The 25,459-nt window shown below is 43.4% G+C and overlaps 1 protein-coding gene across 12 annotated transcripts in view; it reads left to right on the top strand.

Annotated features, from left to right (window-relative positions):
- The window catches only part of NRXN3 (neurexin 3), a 1,698,447-nt gene that overhangs the window by 77,740 nt on the left and 1,595,248 nt on the right, over positions 1 to 25,459 (top strand). The gene's annotated exons all lie outside the window — the stretch shown is intronic.

The raw sequence follows: 25,459 nt of genomic DNA, 5'->3' as shown, positions 1-25,459 counted from the left end.
CTCACTAAATGCTTAGATTTGGGTAGGAAGAATGGTTGACATGGCAAAGTCTGTGAGACTTGACCAGCCGGTATGTTGTATTGGGAGGCTGGAATGATGAAGATGCAAGGAAGTCACATTTCCCCCTATTCTTTTTGAGATAAGCTCTGGATCCTTCTAGAGAAGTTTTATGTTGCCATTCCATGCTGGCCTCTTCATGGAGGTGGAAGGATGGTATAGAATGGAACAGTGGTCTTTAGCCTTGCCTGCACAATAGGAATACCTGGGGGGCTTTGAAAACTCCCAGGCCACACCAAGACCAATTAAATCAGAATCTCTGGGTACTTCCCAAGCATCAGTATATTTTTAAATCTCCCCAGATTATTCTAATGCGCAGCCACGTTTGAGAATCGACTGGTACAGGGGGTGAGGTTGGACATGTGGGTGGAGCCAGGGGAAGGTCTTACCATCCACTCCCAGAATCTCTTACTTCAAGTGAAGCCCCATTGCCTTGGAATTTGTCCTTAAAGACCTGCTGTTCTGCAGGTGTTCCTTAAATATCCCAGAACAACCCAACCCCTAAAACAGGTTGTGGTTGCTATGAACTTTAACCACCAGGAGCTTTAATACTTAAAAAATTAATTGAAAATTAAAGTTTATTTCACAGGTTTCACGTACAGGAAGCTAGGACACATTGGAGGCTTTGCTTGGGGCCTCGTTGTAGGTCGTGTTTGGGCTATTGAACAGATGCTCCCTAGGTATCTGCCGCTTCTTTCCTCTTCCTGGCTTGGGCACTGTAGCCTTCCTGTGAATCGGGTGCAGGAAGGCAGATGCCCCATTTACCTGCCGTCCTTCTCTGGCCTCTGCTCCCTCCCATGGAACCCATTAGAAAAGGGGTGGGGAAGAGGGGCAGAGGTAACCCAACTCGAAGGCCATGCTGGGAAAGTGGCTATTGAAGTGCTTCTCACATGCAGGTGTCTCGGAGCTGACTGCTGTTCCAGAGCTTCCTGGCTTTGGAGAAAGTTCTGTCTGAAGACGCTGACATGATCACTTGTTTTCTCTTTCGCCCAAAGGATCTGTTCTGTTTTCAGAACTTGCACTGAAAGCTGGCTTTCTTCCTTTCTAGGGACCAGGGTGTATGCAAGTGTGTTAACTTACTGATTATCCCTGATTGCATTTTTTTGTGTTTAAAAAGAACTCATTTCCTCTGGGCAGGTTTGAATCAGCACTTTTCTGCAGGAAGACTCTATACTGTATATGTACACAATTTGTCTTGTTTCTCTCTCTCTCTTTTTTTTTGGTTTGTGTTTTATCCCCCCAGTCTCCAGTGGAATTTCTTCAGAGCAGATTGTATACTATCACTTTTTAATAGCTAAATGTAATGTGTATATTTTAATGATAATTTTTTTCTACAGGGTTGAGACCATCTTGTGGCTAAGGATTGATACCTCTATTAATAGAAAGCAAGCACATTTATCCCCTTGATACATAAATAGAATAAATAAACTTTGTAGTAACAGTAATATTTGGTTAGCTTGGAACAGAGCAGTGCAAAGGTTGAGGTAAGAGCAGATGTTGGGGGAGGTAACGGAGTTTACTGTTGATAACTTGGAACCTGTTGATTTCAGTAATTGTCATCATTTCTAATCAATCAAAAAATGTATCACAGACTAATGGAAAATATCCGCCATTCTCTCCACAGACAGTTAATTTCTAGAAGAGTGAGTGGGAAAAACTGACCTATAAAATGCTAAGAGAAAAAAATCACAGCAGCTGCTAGGTGTCAAGCGGATCTGCATAAAACAAGATAAATAGCCTAAATAAATGCCTGCCCATTTTCCTAAAGATTATATGGGGAAGCGGGTAGTGAGGATGCATCCATTCACTCTCTTGCCCTTGCCATTTAACTTGCACATGTCACAGAACTGAAACCAGGGAACTTATTCCTGGGAGTCCGTCCTGTGTACCAGGCACCTGATTGCCCTGATTTGCAGGATGGATTCTGCCGTTTAATTGTATGAAGGCTTGCACTTGGTGTGGAAGATCCTTTTTGCACTTCATGTTTTGTTAGTTCAAAGAGCAGGAAGAGCTGGGAGAGGTCCTGCAGCTTCAGATGGATGCAGTCAGAAACTGTTGGAGGCAACCTCTGTGGCCCATTAACTTCTAGCCAGCCTGTGGTGTTGCTGTGTGCTGGGCCTGTCTGGCTCCCCACCGTGCCTGATGACCTCAACCCCCCTCTGTGCTGCACCCTGGGAAGATTGCACAGATGGGCCCATCTCTCTTTTTTTTTTTTTTTTTTTTTTTGTGCTTTGTACTATTTTGACCATGAGTTGGGTATCTTCTCTAGGTAAAACCCAGAAGACACTGGAGATACTTGCTGTGGGACAGTTGGTAAGGGGTAAGGGAAACATGCAACTGCATCTTCTCTTTCATGAGGTGAAAGGCTATTAGCTCTGGCTGCAGAATGAATTCCCCACAGCTTGCTTGGGAACAGTTCATTCCAAGAGTCCCAACCCAGCCAATAGTCACATTTAACATTATTGCACATGATAGGAGAAGAGGTCGCAGATTTTCACTTCTAGGTGTTATGTTTTTAAAGAAAAGGTTTTGATGCTCAACTTCAGACTTGTTCATGCTGAAATTTAATCTTGCCTTTTTCAGGAAGGATTTTGGAGGACAGAAGTGCAGATAATTCAAACTAATTTAAGGATTATGCATATCTGGTTTGGGATATAGTCTGAGCTGAGACACAGCATATTCATTGCTTTTTGTTTAGCTCACTCTGTGCTGTAATGGGCAGTTTTGAAGCTCACTGGCTAATTAAGAGGCCTCATGAGCTCCCTCTAGAGAGCAGACCCCTCATGGGTCATTGAGAGCTTATTACCTTAAAATGAATTAAACTTTATTGTTTATTTTATCTAAACTTTCTTAGTTATGAATGCACATGTATTGAATTTCTCAACAATCTTATGATTGTGAAGAATGGATTCACTGCCAAGATGTATAAATTTAAGTATCAGTTTTCCAGAGGAGTTCATTTAGCATGAAGTCAGCCTGTTGCAGATGGGCTGGGGCCAGGAAATGGCAGAGAAGGTCTTCACAGGTTGATCTGTGCTCCCGAATCTCATTACGTGTGCCTACTTGTGTCATACATCCTTTGTGTGGCCGCATTTTTAGGTTAGTTCGGTGAAGAGCCATGATGTCCTATTCAGTTGGCAAAGAAAGAGTTAGTTCATTTGTATGTGTTATCTTTTCCTGTTGACTTGGGCAGGTGCCTGGAGCAGAAGCTGCTTCTCTCGGCTAAGTATTCAGGTGTTGGGATCCTATAGTGAAGTGTAACGGTGGCTGTTGGTGTTAGGAGCAGAGTTGCATTATAAACACACTGTTGTGTGGCGCCCCGCCCCAACGCCCCACTCCCTTCCCTCCTGCTGTCTGAAGCTGACATCCTACTCAGGCTGGTTTGATGGATGGCTCAACAGCACAGTGTGGCCTTGACATGCCTTCTTGAAAGTGAGTGTCAATTACTTTTCTTTTTTATTGAGAATTTAGTGACTTTCCCCCCATCTCTCAAAGCCAGAACAAAGAAGGAATATAGTACCAGGAAGAGGCTGGTTATCCCCCGAGCATTTACTGAAGTCCAAAGTCAATGGATGCTGTAGTAAAAGCACCAGCAATTGTCCCCGCTTGTGTGTGTAAAGACACAGTCCTGTCCTCTCCCCAGTGCCCTCCCCAGTGGAATTGTAACTCGGCATTGTTCCCAATCTGTGTCAACCCTGAGTGGCTTGGTAGGGGTGGCGGTGATGGTAGGAGAGAGGTGAGAAATCAGAGGGTAAAGGATAACTCCTTTCAGCATCCTTCTCTCTGGTACAGAGAAGTAGCACAGAAGCAAGTTCTTGAAATGTACACAAAGGAGGGACCACTGCTTCTGAAATTGATTCTCTACACAGCCTTCAAGCTTTGGATGGAACCAGCCCCAGTTCTCCACCAGCCCAGCCAGCCAGCAGGGGCTGTCGCGAAACGGAGCCTGAATAGGGGTCTGATTACTCCTCATTCCTCCAAGTGAGATTTCCTGGGTATGCTGTATGCTAAATGGCAGAGCAGCCGCCTGCCACTTGCTCTAATTATCCTTCTTTTAACTGCTGAGAGAAAAGCAATTTTTCTACAACTCCCCCCACCTCTACCCCCGTCCCCCAATTGCATCTCTCCCTCCTTTAAAGAAATAAAACCCGTCTTCCTTGTTCTCCCTTCAGTGGGTTGAGAGCAGGTTTTCCCTTTGCAGAGACTGCACACCAGCTGCTTGGCTTTGCTTCTGTGCAGAGGGGGTGGGCGGTGGGTAGCGCTGGGGTCCAAATTCAGGGGTTGAGGGGCGTGCAGGCATTTTGCCAGGAGCCTTACAGGGGCACGTGAACTTGCATTTGCATTTGGTAATGAGACACCACAGGCCCAGTGCTGGGGGCTGATTGTCTTTGAGGCCCCTATCTCCCTTCGCAGGCTCCAGTTTCACAGGCAGCCGCCTGTCAGCTGGGCACTCTCCCGTCTTCACCCACGGGGTGGGCTTTGCTTGGGGGAAGGGACGAATATGCCCTAACATGCCCCCCTCCTGTTCCCCTGCCGTCTCTGGTCCCACAGTGCAGGTCCTTCGCAGAGGTGGAATTGGAGTGAGAGGCTCCAGAGGTGAAATTGAAGTGAGAGGCTTGAGGCACAGCTCTGCAGGGCCCTGCCTTGGCCAAAAGCATAATGACATTATCACTATTATTGAATACCACTATGTGCCTGACATTCTAAGTGCTTTATATACATTGTCTCATCTAATCCTTACAACACCCCTGTGGGGTAGATATCATTAACTAGGCCCACTTTATAGATGCTGAAACTGAGGATCAGAGAAATCTGGGACTTGAGCAAGGTTTAGGATTATGGTTAAGTGCATAGCTGTGGGAGTGAAAAAGATCTGGACTTGAATTCAGGCTTATTCACTTACAAGCTTTGTGTCTTTAGAGAAGGTTTTTGGAATCTTGGTGTCCTCAATAAAATAATAATAATAATAATAATAATAATAATAATAATAGCAGCTAACAATCAGAGAACCCTTACTTTGTGCCTGCACCGTTTTAGCTGCTTTGCATGTATCAGGTCTTTTAATCCTCACGAGTCTATGATGTCCGATTATGATTTTCACTTTGTAGATAAGGAAGCTGAGGGACAGAGAGGCTATATAACTGGTTCAAGATCACCCAGTTAATCAGAGGCAAAGCTGGCTCCAGAGCCCCAAATTTTAATAGCCATGCTATCCTGCCTCTCAGTAAAGTGGGGATAATAAGAGATCATACATTACAGGGCTGTTGCGGGCATTAAATGAGAGAGAAACTATACGTTTGTCAACAGAGTCCCTGGGAAACAGAGAGACTTGACTCTGGGCTGCTGGTCTCCCTGAGCACATAAGGACAAACTGGACACTAATTTGGTTCCACAGAAGATTTGAAACTTCCCTTTGGGCTTCCCCCACCTCCACCATTTTCCTTTATCCCAGTTTTAAAGGTGGCATGGATAAAAGGGGGGGAATTTCCTGGCCATTTTGCCCCAGCCCGAGATTGTGACAGTTGGACCATATGTGGAGCCTTTTGCCTGCAAACGTGGGGTTCCAGCACCCACAGCAACCAGCTGAGGCAGGTAGGGCAGGTCACTGAGTGGGTTGGGAGGACCCAGACCCTGAGGTGCCTTTGGACTTGTCATGGATAGAGGCTGTGCGGGTTGGCTTGGATGCTGCCCGTTGGGCAGGTGGGACCTGAAAGCCCAGATCCCCAGCAGCACTGTGCTTAGCTCCCTTCATTAACACAGATGGCCTGTGTCACCACTGTGAAGTGGAGCGTTGCCTTCCTGGATGTGGGTGATAAGCAAAATGTCAGACTCCTGGTGCAAAGGTTATCAGCTCGACTTGTCCCAGGAGCTATGCTCCTCCCTGTCCTGACCAGATCATCATCGTTGTCATCGTAAACAGAGAGAGAGAGAATGAGAATGAACGTGAGGCACTTAATTCCCAATCTCAGGACCCTGGTTTAGAGGGAAGTGGCAGGAGAATGGACCCAGGGGTCCCGAGGCAGTTGGAACACAGCGACACCCCACTGGACCTCGCTGGACCGGATGGCCTCTTCAGACTGTGGTTTCCCAGGTACCAGGAAATGCCCAGCACCCTACCCAGGGCTGGCGATAAAAGATGGAGTTCCTGGATTCCTCTGTCGTACTCTCTCTGGCTCTCCTTGCTCTGCCTTCTGCTTCTCTTTACAGATAACAAAACCAAACCCCCTTCCTCTGTTTATTCTTCTCTTTTCCTTTGTGTGTGGGGGGCAGGGTATTATTACAGAGGTGGATTTACCATGATTCTCACTCGCAGGGGCTCCTCCAAGGCCCCCATACCTAATATTGTTTTCGAAATTTCGATTTGCTTTCTTTAAGGACCACGGAATTTTGTTGGCTTTGGGCCCTGCATCTGGGGATCTGCCTCTGTCGCCCTGGGTGTGTGATTCTCCTCAGACCCTTCATCACAGATGAGCTTTCCTTCACGACCAGCGGAAAAGGAGGAGTCATGGAGGGGGTGTAGGAGGACTGGGGGACATAGGAATGTGGTTGGGAAGGTGTGGTGGGAGAAGGCAGCCTCTAGGATATCCAGATGTTTGGAGATGTTTGCTGTCAATTTAGAGAAACAAGTATTGAAACACAGGGAGAACCCCAGTCACCCTCCTGAGATATTTGCAGTTGAGGTTGGGATGTTTGGTGTGCAGGGGCTCCCTGGAGGGCTGTATTCTAGGTGACACGCTACAGCTGGCAGAGAAGGACAAGGCATGGCTTTGCAGGTCTGTCTCTGTGATCAGTTTGGAAGTTGACAATGCTGGTGGGTTGTCATCGTTGCTGTTGTTCTCCAGAAATTGCTGTCTTTGGGTGACCTATTTAAAAGAAATATGGGGCCCCTTTAAAGGTGTCATCCTCTATAGCTGCTGTCATACCCCGACTGCTCTCCACAGTGTTCCTAAATAATATATTTTCCAAACAGATTTTATTTTATTTATTTTTACCCAGGAAGCAGTACCAGCAACTTTAAAAAGGAAATTGACATCATAGTCATACAGCAAAACTACCCAGTTCCATTCTGACATAAAACTTGTTTTGTGCCTAGTCCTAGATATTGTGAATGCCTTGAGCTCCACAGGTAAAGCACTGTGCTACGTAAAGGAATGCAAGAGCCTAAAGAGGGTGAGGGTGAAAGAAAGCAGGGACGTGAACTGCAGGTAATGTGATGCTCCCGGGTCAAGTTTTCTAGCTGTGAAATGCCTTTAGGATCCTTTTGGTTTTACCGAGGCTCTTAGTTAAGAGTTATCTAAGAAACTTCTAGTTATCTAAGAAAAGGACTCGGGAGGTTTTCCTTCAAGTTCTCAATGCGATGCTATTCATTCGATCATCTCCTGACATTTTTGCCTCTCACCTGCAGGTTGGGTTCTCCTGAAGTTGTTGTGTTTGCCTTTGTGAAGTCCCTAGAGGACGGAGTCACAACAGTCTTATGGTCGCTGGCAAATTTAGGGCTGGGTCTCTAACAGGGCAGTGCATTTCACTGTCATTCAATAGCCTCTCCTCCAAGTATGATTGGAAATATGTTGCCTGCAGCCCCTGTAGTAAAAAAAAACAGTGCAGCAAGAGAGTGCACAGCTTATTTACTTAATAAATTGCTTTAAAATTTAAGAGTACCATACTTGCAAGGAGGAAAGAGCTGGAAAGCAAAGATGAAATCACCTGTCTGAGACTGAAGCCGTTGGAAGAGGGCTGGCAAGGCTGGAAGTTCACAAGGGTTTCTTTCTTGCTCCTCATTCTCCCAGGCTTCTTTCCTTTCCAGAAGGGGCCCTGTTGCCTGCATGGTTAGCCTTGGCAGACTGAGGGAATGGAGAAGAGTGGGCTTGGCGAGTATTGAGCCTCTGAGCCCTGGGACTCCTGAAAGACCACTCATCCTACAGTCCATTTGCTTGATATAGGTCAGGAAAGAAAAGACTGGACTTTAGACTGAGGCTATGTGCTGTGAGGCCCTGTTCAGCTTTTAGGAGACACAATAAAACTTGGGGGGAGAGTATTAGGGAGTTCTTCCTTGCATCAGGTCAAATTCTGCTTCCCTGTCACTTCCTCATTGGGCCTGATTCTATAGAAAGCAATCCCATCTTTGTAAAGGGCCATGTGGCTGGAGGGCATGGACATGTCCTAACATTTCTGGGTGATGCCTGGAAGGAGTAAATCCTCGTGTCAGCTAATATTCATAAGGGATTCTCTAATATGGCCCTAGCAATACCCACACCGAGTTATTTAGAATTAGCTGCTTGTGATGAATCAAACAATGTGGGAGTGGTTTGTGTGGGAAGCGATTCTGATAGAGGCAGGTGATTCATGTGCCAATCATTTTGTTCCTGGAGATCTTGCCCTCTGGAAGGTTCATGGTTAGCCGCCACGTCTCTGACTGTTGTCTGCGCTGCATTTCATGCCCACAAATGTTCCATCTTCCTCCGTTCCCAGCGAGGTTTTCAGCATCTCTGAATTTCCAAGGAGCTGCCTGGAAATCCCAAATTGCTTGGCAATAAACTGAGTAGTTCTAGAGTGCTGTGGAGAAGAGGGAAATGGAATTGGATTGGACTTGCTTCACAAGCGTGTTCTTAGTAAACGGGGTCAGGCAATTCAACAGGGATCAAGATTTTGCCAAAAAGCCTGGCAGAATTTTTTTTTTTTTTAATCAGGGCATAAGATGAAGTAGTGTTGAGTAGCTGCTCTTGGAAAATGGCCTTAGAAGCCTATGCCCTATTTGAAAATGCTTCCCACTCTGCCAAGTTGCCTTGGGTATCCCATGTTTTTGGCACTGTTGGGTAGAAGTCTCCCAGGGAGAGGGATTAGGTGGGGCTCCCACATTGGCATAGACTCTGGGAACCTACCAAGCAAATTTCTTCCCACACCCTAAAGGCAAGAAGACTAGTCTTGGCTTTTGACCATCTCTGCATTGACAATCATTTTACTGACAGCAGCAAAGAAAGGGGACCACTTCTCATATCTTTGTCATTTAAAAGAATTTACTTTAAAGAGCAAAGCCCACAGAGTCCCCAACCATGGTCTCGCCATCCAGCCTGGCTCCAAAGACTGTGCACAAGTGCTGGGGAATGGACATCACCATGCTGTATTGTGGTAGATGTCACCTGGGCAGAGACTGGTTGGGTTTCAGCTGCTGTGGGAACTTTGCTGTTTGCTCATCCTGATGTTGAGTTTTCAGCCTTATGTTAATGCAGATTGGGGCTATTTTTGCCTGGGGGTAGAATATATAACCAGTGGCTAAGTTTTAATGTATCTCTTGGCTCCCTTTGGCTTTCATATCCTTAATGCAAGTTGCAGTTGCTCAGCTGGCTTGCCCATTCCTGTTGCAGAAGTAGATGTGAGGAAGTGCTCTCTTTGAGAGCTGTCAGACGTGAAAACGGGGGGGGGGGGGGGGGGGGGGAGACAATGTTTCCTTTGTTAAGGAAGGCACATACAGGCTTGTGTGCTAAATGCGTGTCTCTAGTTTCTGACAAAAAGTAAGTGCTCAATAAACATTTGTTATCTTAATAAAGTACCTTGTGTGTGGGCACATCTGGTTTGTATGTGTATAGGTGTTTGTATTCATGTGTGTGTATATGTGTGCTCAGTATATGTGGGGTAGATGGATGCAAGTTCCAGGAATATGAGCTTAATAATGTCTGCTGATTACATTAATCAGTGAAGTCAAAGATGATTTTAACCCCAGTGACCTTGGCCACAGTGCACATTGGAAACACTGCCTCTCTTTTAATGGGAAAATTGGCATGTTTAGTGCAGGGCAGTTTTCACTGAATCTCTGTCAGGAACATGCACATTTCACTTGTTTTGATCTAGTTGAGGACAGACTAGAAAGACTTTTTTTTTTTCTGTTTACAAACCACTGGTTTCCTGTGACAATTACAGGCAGCAGCCAGCCTGGGACCGTGTAAATGCTTGTGGAATGGCTGTTTGAGGCAGGCGTGTTGTTGTCACTGGAGATGGAGGGGACCCATTAGCTCGTGTGGATTCCCTGGAGAAGACGAGGCTCACTGGGGACAGGATAATTGTCCTCGGATATCAGAGGAGCTGCCATGTAGATAGAGGAGGGAGTGGATAGCCGGGCGGGAGAGTTGAAGGAATCAGAGCTACAGAGGAAGTAGTATCCGATGGTTAGAGCTGCTGCACAGCTTTGTGAAGCCCTGTCCCCAGCAGGGGTGCGGCAGGTGCCGGTGTGACACCTGTCAGGAGCACGCGCTTGTGTGCACGTGCCTTCATTCCAAGGACTTTCATTCTGGGCTTCTCAGCAGCCAGGTCCACCCTCATGTGTTGTCATGTCAATGTCATCCTCTGCCTTCCTTTAGGGGAGGGGAAATTATTGTCTAGATCCATAGTCTCCAAAGCAGGATGCTTGCAAGACCATTCTTTGAGGATATAGGGAGAAAACAATAAAACATAATATTACTTACATGCAAATAATTTATTAAAAATATGCACATATACTGGGAGAACATAGTAAAATATTTTTTCTGATGGAGAACTTGTTCAGAGAGATTGGGAGTTCCCTGATCAAGACTCAAGTCTACATCTCTTTCTCTTTAGTTAGTTACAGTTGTTCCTGATTTCCTGTAACAATTCTTCACCCTCAGGGCTTGCAGCTTTCCCGTGGGAGCTGATGGCTAAAGCCTGTGTGCCGGGCTCCTCTGCTGTCTTCAGTCCTGTGTGTGGGGCTCTCGGTTGATCCGTCGAGGTGTTCTGAAGGCCCCATGGGCAGATACTCCAATCACACCTCCCTCCTTCGAGATCTGCTCAGAATTATTAATACTATCCCCCAGCTTCTTTCAGCACAAAAATCATGGTTTTGCTGGGGCAACTTTGTAATGTGTAAGAGAGCAGTCTTTTAAAAAGTCTTCAAGCACTTGCAAAGTCCTCAATGTGTAAGCGTCTATTTGTTGGAATAGGCCATCTGTTTATTGGAGTGAGTTCATTCATATACTTGCTTGCCGTCCACTGAGTGCCTATTATGTGCCAGCATGTTCCTTATCCTTGAGAAGCTTATAGTCAAGTTGGGAATTCTGTCTCCAAATAGGTGCAACCCACATTAGAGTTGCTATAATGTCAGGTAGAAAGTTTGTAGAGTGGCTTAAACAGGAGTTTTCCACCCTATTTGGTCTCCGGGCAGAGACCAAGGGTCAGAGACTTCACAGAACAAGTGCTTGAGCTGGACTTGGAGACTTTAATGGGTCGCTGGGGAGGAAAGAGCATTCAGAGCAGGATGGGAGCAGTGCTGTGAAACAGCAGGATGTTGTTTCCAGTAGTTTGCAGTAGTTAATGTGGCTGGATCGAAGGACTGAGGCCCAATGGGAGAGCTCACAGTTACAGAGCTGCTAGGCCCCCTCTGGGAGATGTGCAGAGACAGGTGGGTGCAGTGGTTGGTGCTTGGGAGAGGACAGGGCTGGCCTAAGATTTCAGAGTTGTTGCAAGGGGTGGGGAAAGCCTTGCATGAAGTTGTCTAGGGAAAGAATATAATTGAGGGAAGAAGGCTAAACTCAGGACCTTAGGGAACCTTAATATTGAAGAGGCTAGTGGAGAAAAAAGAATCCATGAGTTTAAAGGAGATGATAAGAGATATAGACAAAAACTAGGAATGAAAGAAGTTTCCTTAAAATTCTTCGCTGGTCAATACATGAACGAGCATATCCTTTTAGCCTAATTGAAGTCAGGGCATATGATTGAATGTGATAAAACAGCATTGGAAAAGTATATAATTTAATTTTTAAAACTCACAGTGGCCTTTCTGCTGCTTTCAATTTAGTCAGCTCTGTCCATTTGAGAAAATGAGAAAACCTCTCCAAGTAGAAAATTGTCTCAAATAGAGGTGATGAGCCTGAGGGTTTGGGATGTTCTGCTCATGATATGGGATTTCTGGCCCTTAGAATATCAGGATCCCAGGGGAGTCAAGGACTCAAAGATCTGTAGGAAACAAACCCAGAGAAATGAAGTGACTTACCCAAGATCCAAGATCACACAGCACATTGGTGTTCTGATCTATACCTTGTGCTTCTGTGAGACTGCACGAGTTAAACCTGAAATGCCTTGGCTAAGTTTTTGCTTGGGGTCAGACATGGTACTCTCCAGAGTACCAGCTTTGAGGCTTGGCTCTAAGCTACACACCCTCTTCCAGAGACAGGAGAAATTCCTCTAACTCTGGTCCCCATGAACCAAAAGAGCAGGATCCCCCATGCCAGGCAGGCTGGAAGCCCCTGGCTCAGCCCACGATGTGAGTGCTGGTAATTAATTCACTTGTGGTTTCTCCTATCTCTGCCCCGGGGCAGGGTGCTCGGAAAGGGAGTAAATACTCTCTTAAGGAAATCAAGGCTCCCCTTTGGTTGCCTGCTTCCTGCCTTCCTCCTGCCTCCCACTCTGCGGGGGTGGCGCTGGGGAGGCTGTGTGTCTGTGTTCTGAATGCCTGCTGCGTATCACAGTTTTCCAGGAATTTCAGGACACAGGAATTTTCACCCAGCTGTGTTGTGTGTTGCTGTTCAGCGATCTGAAGTTGCTTATCCAGCGTAAATCAGAATGGGGAGCCTAGGGAGGAGGGAGAATGCCTTCCAACATTTGTCTAAGTAGAAGAGATTGAGGTGTTAGGGGCCCAGCTGGCTGGGATGGGAACCAAGAAATGGAACCTACGTGAGCGTGCATGCTCATGTGAAATCTCTTATTGAAACCTATGCGATTCAAAAGGCATCTCTTCCCACCGCTTACGACAGCAAGGAACACTGATCATGGACCCACTGTGTGCCCAGCAAGGCACTAGGGCACGGGTGGGGAACGACAGGTGTATTTTCAAGCTGCTTAATTAACCAAACAGTTATGAAATGTGATGAATGCTTTGAAAGAAATGAGATGGTCTCTGTGGATTCAGGGGTCCCTCTTCATGCCTGGCAAAGCCAAGCCTTTGTGAAGTTTGGGGGCGTGATCAAGACACTAGAGGAAGTGACAGGAGGTGCAGAGCTTTTGCTGGACTCACTGTTCCCAGGCTGGCTCTCCTAGCCTTAGCCTGATGGCTGAGGATTATAAGTGAAGCCCATGGATTTAGGGCTGAGTTTGGCTTAGTACCCAAACTCTTACTCTAATCATGCCATTGAGTAAGCTTTAACAAAGCCATTTTCATTCCACAGAAATTTTACTATATATCACCTGCTTAACTTGATTGACTAAATTTACTAATAGTGATGATTAGCTATTGCTCAAGAAGCACTTACTCTGTGCCAGGACTGGGCTAAGTACTTTCATATGTGACTTCATTTAATTTTCTCAACCTCTCTCACCAGAGAGGTTCTATAGTTCTACTGATTTTATAAATGAGGAAACTGGGGTCAAAGAGAAAAAGCAATCTCTCTGCCGAAGAAATGCAGCCAGGCAGTTGATCTGGAGTTTGAACTCTTACCCACCTTTCTCTGCCACTCCTTCAATCTGGCATCAAATGGTGGCTCTTGTAGCAATTAATGTCCCAGCCCTGTTCTCTGCTGGTCCAACTGGCGTGTCTCTAGGATACAGGGGCACTGCCCTTTTCTCTTCATTGACCTGTTTCTGACCTTCTCCCTCTCTTGCACAGAACAGATTTTGATCTGCTTTGATACTGATTCAGACACGTGTTCTGCTAAAAGAAACTTGCAAGCTGTCCTGGATCCTCCACTTTTTACCCTTAGTGTCGTATTCCATCCCATGGGCTGTAATTGAAATGGCTCTGGCACCACAGACTGCCTGGGCTAGAATCCCATATTTTCTCAATCTCTTTTTTAACGTATGAACGCTAAGTAATTTTTTTTTGTTGTTATTGGTCTGCTGTCAGCATAGTCTCACTATCCAAGGGGATTTTTGTTAAGCTTTGGTGGAATTCTTTTGCTTGTATTCAATTGTAAATTGAATATTCATTCAAATTACATACCTCTTCCGCAAATATACACATTTTCTCCTCCTATCCCCCTCTTGAGAATCACAATCCAACCTCCTCCTTTTATACAACTGACAAGGTGACCTACAGTGGGCCTCTCAGCTAGCAAGTGGCTGGGGGACTGGGACAGGAACCCAGATCTTCTAACTCCCAGTCTAGCATCCATTCCACTAACTATGCTGAGAAAAAGATATGTGGCTAAGGAGAATCGACTGATTCAAAAAAACATTGATTCCAAGCACAATCAGTGGTGCTCAAAGCAGCTATGGCGTCTATTGTCCTGGAGCTTACAAGTTAGTGGCAAATATAGATATGGAAAACATAAACCAATAAATGCATGATTGTAATTGTGATGGGTGTTTCAGAGGGAAAGAACAGGTTCTGTAAGGAAGACTAATAGTGTGAGGGGAGATCAAATGAGAAAAATGGTGGTCGGCCTCTCTGAGGGGTTGATATCTAAAGATGAGAAGGAAGGAGAAAGCAATGAAGCAATATGTTTATTGTCACTTGTTTATCTTAAGGACAAGGTTAACTGTGCTAATATCCTTGTGAGCAGGAGCTATGCCTTTTACTTCCATGTATTTGAATATGGTTGACGAGTAACATAGGGTGGCTGGCTGGCTGGCTGGCTGGATAGGTGCACGCATGGAAGGATGGATGTATGGAAGGATGAAGGACCGGGGAAGGGGAAAGAAAGAAGCCATCAGTGTGACAGAGTGAGGGCAGCTGATCTTGTCTGGGGAGCGGGTGTACCCATGGACATCTCCCTTTAGAATTCAGAACTCTGGAGGTGAGAATTGGGGAGTAGATTCTTTCTCTGAAGGACACTCTTGTATAGAAGGTGAAGATGAAGAGCTGCTGAGACAAAGCAAGCCAGGGTATCATTTGCTGCCAGCCTAAAGAAGCTTGTTCCTCAAATAGCGACACAGCATGACTCCCACCCACAGCCCAGGGATCAGCTTGAGCATTTCCAAATAGCTGCCCTTTCTTCTTAGCACTTATGTTCTCCTCTTGGTCTTGCCCTGGCAGCATCTCCCCACTTGCCACAGTGTGTTTTCTTGGTACGTGAAGAGGAGTAGGGGTATGCTCTGAGCAGTCCATGCTTTTCAGCTCTTGTTACCAGTGGCATTTATATTCTGGAACACCTAAAGAATTCTCAGCTTGGAGAAGTGGTAGAATCTGGGGAGACTCAGCCTGATTCTAAATGACCTTTGCTTCTTGGGTTTTAAGCTAACATGGATTAAAATCTTACTAGGTTTCAGGCACTGTGAAAAGCTTTATCTTTTATTCCCATTTTACAGATGAGGAAACTGAAGCACAAAGAGACTCCCCAAACTGTGTTCAACCTAGTAGTAAAACAAAGGGCTAGAATGAAGTTTCACCATACTTCTGAAAAACACAAAAAATAGACGTAATGTAGTAAGCTTTTTGTAAAGTCACATTCACATTTTTTTAAATTCTAGAGATTATGCCCCTTTATTTGGGATACTAAAATGCCTTTTCTTTTTAAGAAAATAAGGTAATAAAAAGAGTTTGTTTTTATTTTTTTCCTTGGCAAGATAAGCATATAGCTACCCTATATTTCTGTAAATCTATTGATCTGAGAGCCATTGTTGCAAATGATAGCTGGTTCCCATGTCGTCTTCCTTGAAGTAAAGTATTTGTATAATTTGTAAAATTTTGTTCATTTCTATTCTGATCTTTTATCAAAAAAAAATGCAACTGGAGGAACCTCTGGGATCATATAACTTATCACCTTTATTTTTATTCAACATTTATCAAGATGTTTTGATTGCACAGTTTTGACCCTGAGACCTTTTAACTCTATGCTGGGAGAATCAGAATTATACAAACACTGAACCATTTTTATCAAGGGAATATTTTTTAGGAGCACATGATGTGGTGCTCATATAATTCCGTGATCTATTTTTTCTTCAGCAGAGTTAATCCATGTCATATATTTTCCAATCCATTTTTATTTTACTGAATTCTTTTTAACAAGATCAGTTCTGCTCCATGTGTATTCTACAATGAAGATTTGACTCATCGATCAGTTTTTTGTATGTGTGTCTATCAAATTTTACCTATATATCTTCTACCATTGTGGATGTTCTTTTGTGGTCCTTATTTCTACCACATCCAATTTTCTCACGTCAGATTTGCAGGTATAAATTTTGTCAAAAATGTTTGATCCTTCCTTCAATTTTTTTAGTCAATAACAACTTTTATCACATACATTTTTTAGCTGCTGTCAGTTCCATTTTGTGTTGATTTTTTCCTGACAAGACTAATTTTTTTTTCCAGGTCAGTTTTTACAGTTTGAAGAACCACATCTTCCTTCTACAACTAAAATCAGTTCCTTCTCTCAGTTTTTCAGTGGGTCCAAAACATACTTGAGGGGTCAAATATGTCAGGATCAAAACATCCTGCGTTGTTTATCGAGAACAGTGACCCAGCAGGCTTCAGAAGTTTATCCAAGGTAATATGTGAAATTAGTGGCAGAGTTCCACTGGGTCAGTTTAGAAAAGTCAGCTCTCCTGGTTCAGTGAAGGAGGTGAGAATATATCATTGGTATGATCTTGATGATGAGAAGATCCTTCTATCTTCTGCCTTCCAACCCCTCCTCTAAGCCCAAGAGAATGTCCACTGACCCCTAAGAAATGGCAATAGAGACCCCAGTTGAAAGCCTCGTGGCTTCTCCCTGCTTCCCGGCTCGGCCCGCCTTCAGCTGTGTGTGCAGCGGGGTGGCATGATTTACAAACAAGCTGGACCAAAAAGGAAAAATCCTCTTTCGTGGAAAATTAGGTCAGTGGCAGAGCTGGGGAGGGGTGGAAATCCAGGCCTGAGTCTCCCGTCCTCCAGTTCATCCCCCTTGCCCGCAGCAATCAGGGCAGAAGCCAGCGGTGCTGCTGGGAACTGTTGTCTGGGGGCGGGGTGGGGAGGGGTGCCTATGTGTGTGTGTGTGTGTGTGTGTGTGTGTGTATACACGTGACCATAAAACTGGTCTGTTTTCCAGCCACTCAGGACTTCCCCCTCGTTCTCTCAAAGTATTTGCCTGGATTACTCTAAGGGGGATATTAGTGTTGTCTAATAACGGCCTCAGATGTATCAAGGGATTTGTTTGATTAATTCCAAAGCCGAGTACGGCAGATAGATTAACACTCAGTCTGTGTGGTGGCTCGGCACCACCCATTCTCTGCCCTTTCTAATTCAAGTCAGGGGAGCCTCTCCTCTTTCTTTCCACTGTCTTGATTATTGAAGGCTCTAGCATTTAGGACCCACCCTAGGGTGGCTGAAACCATTTTCCACTACCAAGATGCATGGGTGTGTGCCCGGGAACATAGTTAAATCTCTAAGTTCCCTGTGTCTTTCCTCTGTGGAAGCTGCAGAGACTTGGTCACTTGCTTTTCTTTCCTAGTTGCCACTAGATATCCTCCGTGCCTGGAGTCTTCTCCCAGACCTTCCGTCAGAGTCATGGCGCCCAGCCGTGGCATGGTGGAAAAAGCAGTGAACTGGGATGTAGGTGTCCTGGATTCTGGTTTCAGCTCCAGTGTTGTCCAGCTGGGTGGGCATGTTAATTCCCCTGTCTTTGCTGTGCATTTCCTCAACTGTACTGCACGGTATTCTGTACAGCTGATCACAAATTAATTTAAAAACTAACTGTCTGTCTGGGTTTCTGTAGTCCATCGCCCCAGCTAGATGATAAACTCCAAGATCTGTGTGAGATCTGTGTTGCTTACCTGCCATCACCCCAGTGCCTGGCACAGTCCCTGGGACATGGATACGTGCCACGAATTATGCTGACAGAATGAACCTGTAAACTGAAAGGGATGGATCTGCTTGACATCCTGGGACTCTTCCACTCCTAAAATCCTCTGCTTCTCCTCTATCCTGTTCTCTCTGAAACAATCACATAAAACACCACCACTACCCTTTTTTTAAAAACTGTTTTTAACTGCTTTTAATTACAGTACCACAGAAGTTACAAGATAAAAATGATGATTACTAATAATTATAATTATAACTCAAAAAAGTATACTGTTGGCTCCCCTGGGCTTCCATAAATGTGAAGTTCCTTCTAGGAATTCCCTCTCTGCTGATCTGAGCTCTGTGGCTCCTGGCAGTGGGGCTCCTCCTCTGGGTTGCTGAGCTCCTTCTGCAGGGGCTGCAGAAGCCTGTTGTGCCCTTGAGAACGGGGCTGGTACTACTTAGTAGGTTACATGCATGATTTTCAGACTCAAAAGGGATTCTTTTCAGTTTAGAGCAGACCCTGTACTAGTCCCCCTGCTTTACAAGGTGTGGGGGAGAATCAACCTTGCTCATTTTCTGAAAATGAGAGAAAGTGGAGGGGGGGGGGTTGTAATAAAGCAGCAGAGCTGGAAGGGGCTTAGCAGCTAGAGAGCCTCCTAGTGGGGCTCTTTGCTTTCCTCTGGGGTTTCCCAGGGTCACCGGAAGGACCTTCAGGAAACGTGTGGTTGAAAGCCCTAAGTGCAGTGAGCCAGCATGCATCCTCCTTCTCAAGGTCGTGGCAGGAATTGCTAATCCATCCTGACCCTCAGACTCTTTCTTAACACAGTACTCCAGGTAGTTACCAATCAAAGGGAATTGATGTACACTGAGCATGGTGCCAGGCAGGTCCTTAGGCATTTTATATTCATTTGCCTCTTTTGATCCAGCTGACAATGCTGAAATTGATATAATGATCTCCATTTTACAGATGAATTTCAGAGATTTTAAGTAACTTTTCCAAGATCACATAAAGCATAGAAAAAATGGCATGTAAGCTCAAAGCTTACGGTCTTTTGCTGCACGACACGCCTCCCAAAGAATCCAACCCCCAAGGGCATCAGTCTGACCACTAGCCAGTTATGCTGAAATGTCCTTACAAAAGGTTTCTTGCCACTTAATTGTTGCTATCCATTCTCTGGAGGCCCCTTTGAGCTTTCTTCAAAGATGTTGAAGCATTCTCTGCCAACTGTGAATACCCATTTAGTGTTAAGTGTGATAAGAGTTGGTCATGCACAGCCATCTTATTACATTTACATTCTCTCTTTTTGAGTCGCCAATGCCTGGGTTGGAGTCTGGCATGTAGAAAGTGGTCAATAAATGGTAGCTATTTTGAATTCAACCAGACATGAAGGCTCACCATAGGAACAAAACAGGGTGAAGATAACTAAAAGCTTACGGTAAATTGAAAGCCTACCCAGCTGTTCTGAGAACCATAAACCCTATTCTGTGAGATGTTATTAGGTGTTCTTTGGGGGGGAGGGGAGTGTTCAGTGGTCCAAAAACATTGCAGACTGCATGTGGTATCCCATCTTGGACTTCACAATGCATCTTAGCATAGGTGAGGCTTTCTGAAGTCTTGTCATAGAGGTAGTTGATTACATTTTTAACTCAGTGTTTTCTAAATGCAGTTGACCATTCAGCAGTCTTTTTTTTCCCCCAAAGGACTCCTATTGGTGTCTTGCTAAATGTTGTATTTTTAAATCAAATCCAGTTTTGATATGTTGTTCCAACTTACAATCCTTTCTTTGAAATATGGTTCATGAAATCCCACCCAGTAGGATATGATAATGCGCATTACACTCTAAAATACTTAATGATCACTGATGCTTTCCATCAGTTTTCTACTGGACTAGTCGAGCCAGACCAACTTTGAAATTTGTCCCCATTTGCCAATGGATGAGATTTGGGTGGTTAAACTGGTGAGGGAAGAAATAATCAGGGATGGATGGATGATGCTGTGAAAGGCAAAGGGCTTGATTCAGGTAAATCTGAGTTCAAAACCTAGCTCAGTATTTATGAATGGAATGGACTGGGGGATATTAATTTCCTAAGGCTTGGTTTCCTTGTCTGTTAAGTGGGGATAACAAGAGTGCCTCTGGCAATGGGGGTGCTTGTTGAGGTTAAGTGAGGTCCTAAATATACAATGCACTGGGGAGGACAGCACCCTTTTCTTTAGGGAGTTGTCAGTGAGTCCTCTCCCTTGGTGGGCCCATCTGCTGAGGCTTTTTCAAAGCCCCCGCTCTATTGGGTGAGAGACTATTGCAGGTGCCAACCTCATGCCCTAAGGCTGGGACATATTATTTATTTAGAGATGGCTTTTGTTTGCAAGGCTTGAACCAGGTTGATAGAAGTTCAACTTGGCATTTTGCAGTTACGAGGGATGTGTCAACAAGCCAGCAGAGACGTTAATCATAATAATATCAATGAGTGTTTATTGACTGTTGCTATGTGCCTGGCATTGTGCTAAGCACTTTGTATGGATCATCTCATTAGATCCTCATGACGGTAGTATAAATTAGGTACAGTCAGCTCTGCTATAGCACTACTTTTGAAAATGCAAATTTGTTCCAATGTGATTGATATATTAGGGAACAATTTGAGCATAATGAGAATTTTATTTTTGTCTATACACTATTTCATCCACGAGAAACAGTAGGGGAAGGCAGAAAACTGCACCTGGCTGAACTTAGCTGCATAGGAATACACACCTCCAACATCTACCACCACAATGCATGTGCTATGAGTTACACCCATCCACAGCTAGTGTTACAACTTCCCTTTTCCCTCTCAGATGACCCTCCCCCAGCACTTTGCAATAACTCACAATCTACAACCCTCCCAACACCTCCATAAGCAAACTTCAGGTCTTATTAAAGTGCCATATTTATTGCAGTATTTATTTATCTCATAACCACTTAACGTGTGTAAAACTGTGCTTTCCTCTTTATTAATTGCCTATCATTTTTTTTTTCAATTTTTTAACTTTGTTTATCAAAAAATTAAAAACAAACAGGCAAACAACAACCAAAAAACCCCCACAACATTTCAAACAAAGCAATGGATTAAGGAAAACAAATAACCTAAAATAATTACTTTGCTTCCAATATGTTCCTACCATACCCCAAGAAAATTAATAAACCATGTCCAAACAGAAGAGTAAGAAAAACAAATAATCTAAAATAACTACATTGCTTCCAACATGTTCCTACCATACCCCAAGAAAATTAACAACCCCTAAGAAAACAAAGGAATAAGAGAAAAAAAAAACCTAAAATAACTCTATTGCTTCCAACATGATCTTACTATATCCAAGAAAGTTTACAACCATAATCATTCCTGAGCATTCCCATAACATTGAGATTACCCTCCATAGTTTATCTGTTCTTATTAGATTATCATTCCCCCTCCACTAATTGGTATCTCTAGGTCCCCTACATTCTACAGTATAAAACATTGTACATTTTTCACAGAATTCACATTAGTGGTAACATACAATATCTCTCTTTTTGTGCCTGGCTTATTTTGCTCAGCATTATGTCTTTTTTTTTTTTTTTTAATCTTCATTTTATTGAGATATATTCATATACCACGCAGTCATACAAAACAAATCGTACTTTCGATTGTTCACAGTACCATTACATAGTTGTACATTCATCACCCAAATCAATCCCTGACACCTTCATTAGCACACACACAAAAATAACAAGAATAATAATTAGAGTGAAAAAGAGCGATTGAAGTAAAAAAGAACACTGGGTACCTTTGTCTGTTTGTTTCCTTCCCCTATTTTTCTACTCATCCATCCATAAACTAGACAAAGTGGAGTGTGGTCCTTATGGCTTTCCCAATCCCCTTGTCACCCCTCATAAGCTACATTTTTATACAATTGTCTTCGAGATTCATGGGTTCTGGGTTGTAGTTTGATAGTTTCAGGTATCCACCACCAGCTACCCCAATTCTTTAGAACCTAAAAAGGGTTGTCTAAAGTGTGCGTAAGAGTGCCCAACAGAGTGACCTCTCGGCTCCTTTTGGATTCTCTCTGCCACTGAAGCTTATTTCATTTCCTTTCACATCCCCCTTTTGGTCAAGAAGATGTTCTCCGTCCCACGATGCCAGGTCTACATTCCTCCCCGGGAGTCATATTCCACGTTGCCAGGGAGATTCACTCCCCTGGGTGTCTGATCCCACGTAGTGGGGAGGGCAGTGATTTCACCTTTCAAGTTGGCTTAGCCAGAGAGAGAGGGCCACATCTGAGCAACAAAGAGGCATTTGGGAGGAGGCTCTTAGGCACAACCATAGGGAGGCCTAGCCTCTCCTTTGCAGCAACCGTCTTCCCAAGGGTAAAACCTGTGGTAGAGGGCTCAACCCATCAAACCACCAGTCCCCTATGTCTGTGGTCATGTTAGCAACCATGGAGGTGGGGTAGGCGAATACCCCTGCATTCTCTACAGGCTCCTCAAGGGGGCACTGCATCTTTTTTTTTTCCTTGTTTTTTTTTTTTTTTTTTTTTAAACTTTCCCTTTTTTAAATCAACTGTATGAAAAAAAAGTTAAAAAGAAAACAAACATACAATAAAAGAACATTTTAAAGAGACCATAACAAGGGAGTAAGAAAAAGACAACTAACCTAAGATAACTGCTTAACTTCCAACATGTTCCTACTTTACCCCAAGAAAGTTACCTAATATAGCAACATTTCTGTGAACTTGCTCCTACTATATCCATGAGAAATTAACAGACCATAGTCATTCCTGGGCATCCCCAGAACGTTAAATAGCTTATCTGTTCTTCTTGGATTATTGTTCCCCCTTCCTTAATTGCACTCTATTGCTAGTTCCCCTACATTCTACATTATAAGCCATTTGTTTTATATTTTTCAAAGTTCACATTAGTGGTAGCATATAATATTTCTCTTTTTGTGCCTGGCTTATTTCGCTTAGCATTATGTCTTCAAGGTTCATCCATGTTGTCATATGTTTCACGAGATCGTTCCTTCTTACTGCCGCGTAGTATTCCATCGTGTGTATATACCACATTTTATTTATCCACTCATCTGTTGAAGGACATTTGGGTTGTTTCCATCTTTTGGCAGTTGTGAATAATGCTGCTATGAACATTGGCGTGCAGATATCTGTTCGTGTCACTGCTTTCCGATCTTCTGGGTATATACCGAGAAGTGCAATCGCTGGATCGAATGGTAACTCTATATCTAGTTTTCTAAGGAACTGCCAGACTGACTTCCAGAGTGGCTGAACCATTATACAGTCCCACCAACAATGAATAAGAGTTCCAATTTCTCCACATCCCCTCCAGCATTTGTAGTTTCCTGTTTGTTTAATGGCAGCCATTCTAACCGGTGTTAGATGGTATCTCATTGTGGTCTTAATTTGCATCTCTCTAATAGCTAGTGAAGCTGAACATTTTTTCATGTGTTTCTTGGCCATTTGTATTTCCTCTTCAGAGAACTGTCTTTTCATATCTTTTGCCCATTTTATAATTGGGCCGACTGTACTATTGTCATTGAGTTGTAGGATTTCTTTATATATGCAAGATATCAGTCTTTTGTCAGATACATGGTTTCCAAAAATTTTTTCCCATTGAGTTGGCTGCCTCTTTACCTTTTTGAGAAATTCCTTTGAGGTGCAGAAACTTCTAAGCTTGAGGAGTTCCCATTTATCTATTTTCTCTTTTGTTGCTTGTGCTTTGGGTGTAAAGTCTAAGAAGTGGCCGCCTAATACAAGGTCTTGAAGATGTTTTCCTACATTATCTTCTAGGAGTTTTATGGTACTTTCTTTTATATTGAGATCTTTGGTCCATTTTGAGTTAATTTTTGTGTAGGGGGTGAGGTAGGGGTCCTCTTTCATTCTTTTGGATATGGATATCCAACTCTCCCAGCCCCATTTGTTGAAAAGACCATTATGACTCAGTTCAGTGACTTTGGGGGCCTTATCAAAGATCAGTCGGCCATAGATCTGAGGGTCTATCTCCGAATTCTCAATTCGATTCCATTGATCTATATGTCTATCTTTGTGCCAGTACCATGCTGTTTTGGCAACTGTGGCTTTATAATAAGCTTCAAAGTCAGGGAGTGTAAGTCCTCCCACTTCGTTTTTCTTTTTTAGAGTGTCTTTAGCAATTCGAGGCATCTTCCCTTTCCAAATAAATTTGATAACTAGCTTTTCCAAGTCTGCAATGTAGGTTGTTGGAATTTTGATTGGGATTGCATTGAATCTGTAGATGAGTTTGGGTAGAATTGACATCTTAATGACATTTAGTCTTCCTATCCATGAACATGGAATATTTTTCCATCTTTTAAGGTCCCCTTCTATTTCTTTTAGTAGAGTTATGTAGTTTTCTTTGTATAGGTCTTTTACATCTTTGGTGAAGTTTATTCCTAGGTACTTGATTTTTTTAGTTGCTATTGAAAATGGTATCTTTTTCTTGAGTGTCTCTTCAGTTTGTTCATTTCTAGCATATAGAAACATTACTGACTTATGTGCATTAACCTTGTATCCCGCTACTTTGCTAAATTTGTTTATTAGCTCTAGTAGCTGTATCATCGATTTCTCAGGGTTTTCTAGATATAAGATCATATCATCTGCAAACAATGACAGTTTTACTTCTTCTTTTCCAATTTGGATGCCTTTTATTTCTTTGTCTTGCCGGATTGCTCTGGCTAGCACTTCCAGCACAATGTTGAATAACAGTGGTGATAGCGGGCATCCTTGTCTTGTTCCTGATCTTAGAGGGAAGGCTTTCAGTCTCTCTCCATTGAGTACTATGCTGGCTGTGGGTTTTTCATATATGCTCTTTATCATGTTGAGGAAGTTTGCTTCAATTCCTACCTTTTGAAGTGTTTTTATCAAAAAGGGATGTTGGATTTTGTCAAATGCTTTTTCAGCATCTATTGAGATGATCAATTGATTTTTCCCTTTTGACTTGTTAATGTGTTGTAATACATTGATTGATTTTCTTATGTTGAACCATCCTTGCATGCCTGGAATAAACCCCACTTGGTCATGGTGTATGATTTTTTAATGTGTCTTTGGATTCGATTTGCAAGTATTTTGTTGAGGATTTTTGCATCTATATTCATTAGGGAGATTGGCCGGTAGTTTTCCTTTTTTGTAACATCTTTGCCTGGTTTCGGTATTAGATTGATGTTAGCTTCATAAAATGAGTTAGGTAGTGTTCCATTTTCTTCAATGTTTTGAAAGAGTTTGAGTAAGATTGGTGTCAGTTCTTTCTGGAAAGTTTGGTAGAATTCCCCTGTGAAGCCATCTGGCCCTGGGCATTTATTTGTGGGAAGATTTTTGATGACTGATTGGATCTCTTTGCTTGTGATGGGTTGGTTGAGGTCTTCTATTTCTTCTCTGGTCAGTCTAGGTTGTTCATATGTTTCCAGGAAATTGTCCATTTCCTCTACATTATCCAGTTTGTTGCCATACAGTTGTTCATAATATCCTCTTATAATTTTTTTAATTTCTTCAGGATCTGCAGTTATGTCACCTTTTTCATTCATTATTTTGTTTATATGGGTCTTCTCTCTTTTTGATTTTGTCAGTCTAGCTAGGGGCTTGTCAATCTTGTTGATCTTCTCAAAGAACCAACTTTTGGTGATATTTATCCTCTCTATTGTTTTTTTTGTTCTCTATGTCATTTATTTCTG

The sequence above is a fragment of the Choloepus didactylus genome, chromosome 4, assembly GCF_015220235.1.
Source record: "Choloepus didactylus isolate mChoDid1 chromosome 4, mChoDid1.pri, whole genome shotgun sequence".
NCBI classification, from domain to species: Eukaryota; Metazoa; Chordata; class Mammalia; order Pilosa; family Megalonychidae; genus Choloepus; species Choloepus didactylus.
This window is presented reverse-complemented; position numbering and strand designations above follow the sequence as displayed.